Source organism: Camellia sinensis, chromosome 15 (assembly GCF_055761805.1).
Source record: "Camellia sinensis isolate YWXY chromosome 15, ASM5576180v1, whole genome shotgun sequence".
NCBI classification, from domain to species: domain Eukaryota; kingdom Viridiplantae; phylum Streptophyta; class Magnoliopsida; order Ericales; family Theaceae; genus Camellia; species Camellia sinensis.
The window spans coordinates 139,504,159-139,506,623 of record NC_138975.1 but is presented as its reverse complement, the minus strand read 5'-3'; the positions used below and the strand labels follow the sequence as shown (position 1 = coordinate 139,506,623).

At 34.7% G+C, this 2,465-nt stretch overlaps 1 long non-coding RNA gene across 1 annotated transcript; it reads right to left on the bottom strand.

Annotated features, from left to right (window-relative positions):
* Positions 1–560: 560 nt before the first annotated feature.
* Positions 561–1,199, bottom strand: LOC145812727 (uncharacterized). Its single transcript, XR_014356225.1, has 2 exons — positions 909–1,199; positions 561–772 (listed from the first exon to the last, which is right to left on the bottom strand). It is a non-coding gene; the product is annotated as an uncharacterized LOC145812727 (long non-coding RNA).
* Positions 1,200–2,465: the final 1,266 nt, after the last annotated feature.

Sequence of the window (2,465 nt, the reverse complement as noted above, 5' to 3'; positions counted from 1 at the left end):
AAAAATTTATATGATTTTGTGTAAAATTATATATCCCAAGATTTTTCAAAAAAGGAAAATGTGAAAAGGAAGTCCTAAAATCTAGTTCACCTTAGTTGACTTAATTCATAATGACTTAATTCAAAATTGATACATTTGTATCAAGTGGGAGTCAATTATAGCACCCTAGCTAAGCTTAGTGCTTGGTCCCCCTTTAATGCTAAAGCCACGTTTGTTTGGCTATATTAGAGGGAGGGAATTAAGATTAGAATCCCGATCCTCCGTCGCTCTTTCCTGTAGCGCGTCCCTGTCGCCCTCCAAAACGACGTCGTTTTGGAGGGTTTTTTTTTTTTCCCCTTTTCTTTTCTTCTTCTTCTTTCTCTCTCACTGATAACTGTCTCTCTCTCTCACTGCGGCGCATCCCTCTTTGGGTCTGTACCTTAGCTCTCATGGTGGTATAGTGAACAATTGGTGGACATAGCTAGAAAGCCATAGAATTCACAACCCTCTCTCTCTCTCTCTCTCTCTCTCTGTGAGGAGGAAATGCAGAGAAGTGGAGGTTTTTAAGAACAAAAAGGCATCAAGTCAAGAAGCATTTGAAGGGAATATGATAACTTTTTTGTGACATGAGCATGAGATGAGGAATCTAGAAGAGGCCTACCTTTCCAATGCCTAAGGAAAAAAATTCAAGAAACAAAAGAAAAGGCTCCATCGGTGATGGTGAATAACCATGATCCGCCATTAGAGCTTGCTTACTTGTTGCTCTTGATCTCTTCCTCAACATCAGTCTTCTCTGTTCATACCCAAAACAAATCATCAAAACCAAAACCCATCAAATATTCATACACACATAGATAGATAGATATATAGATATAGATATAGATATATATATATATATATAGAGAGAGAGAGAGAGAGAGACTACGGACCAGAAAAGAAATGGGACTTTAGCTAGAAACCGCCATGAATTTGCAAGACCCACCTTGGAGTTCTATCAAAGAATAAAACCCAGAAATCAAAAAAATCAGAATAGGCAACCATGAATTCGATCTCTATCTTCTTCTGTAATCTAAAAAACTGTGATCTCCATGGCTAAAATCCGAGAAAATAACAAGAAACAAAGAGTCGACTTTTTCCCCGGTTTTCTCGCACTTTATTTCTCTAGTTTATCAGCAAGAAACCCATTCTCATTCCCAATCTCTCACAACCGACATGGGAGCAAAGCTATCGCCGAGTCATGATCAGTACTAGACACACACACACACAAATAAACACAAACAAACAAACAAAAATCGAAAAAAGGGGTTGTATTTTAATCTGCTTTTTCGGTTTGCTTTATACGGTTTTGTTTGTATCCTTCACTGCTAGTAATAATAATAATATTTCAGCAAAATTGGTTTTTCTCTCTTCTTTTCTGTTCTTTTATCACCGTAGTTAAAGATTTCAAGAGCTTTCGATGCAGACAAGACCCATAAATTCAAAGGAACCTGAAAAACAAAACAAAACAAAAAGATGGGTTCACTGTATCGCACACTCTCTTTCTCTCTCCTCCCTCTTTTATCTCTTTGTGAGAAGTAGTGGGTATTCTTTTCTTCACTCCACTAGTCCTAAAAAATAGCAATGGAGTTGCAGAGGAAAACAGAGATGGAATCAATGGAGAGAGAACGAAGAAGAAGAAAAGAAAAAAGAAAAAAAAAACAAAAAACCCTCCAAAACGACGTCGTTTTGGAGGGCGACAGGGAACGCCGCAGGAAAGGGCGACGGAGGATCCGGATTCTTAAGATTATGGTAAAATTGAGTGAGAAGATTATTAGTATGGTAGTATTAAATTAGAGATGTAGGATGAAAAGTATTTGTTTATACACTACTAAATTAACAATACAATAAATAGATAATATTTTTAACAATAGATAATATTTTTAAATTTTTAGTATTTTTTAATATTATAATTATTATTTTTTTGTTCTTAAAAATATAATTTTTACTTAAAAATCATTTAAAAAATCTCTAATCCCCTCACTTAATTTCTAATCCCAACCCTCCAATAGATTTGTTAGTCCTACCATACAAAGGGATTACTTGTCGAAGGAAATAGTTAATTGCTTTACTTATATCCTCAACCAAATACTCTTCAGATAGGTCCTATAGACTATTAATCCAATCTCCCTTTCTCAAAAGCCAAACAAATATGACCTAAAAAATCAAGAAAGGGTAACAAAATCTTAGTGAACAGAGAAGAAGCATTGAACATCTAAAGGATGATAAGATGATCAAAGAGAAGCTTTGCCTATGGAAAACATTATAGATTTTTTTTCTTTTGATTGATTAAAAAAATGTTAGGTTGAGAACTCTGTTTTCCTAAAAGGTCCTATAATAAAATGTAGAGGCAATATTGGTGATGCCATCCTATACTATCAATTTAATGATTCTACTTTTCTCTATATTAATATAATAATTGCCTAACTAGCGATTGATCTGTATAATGC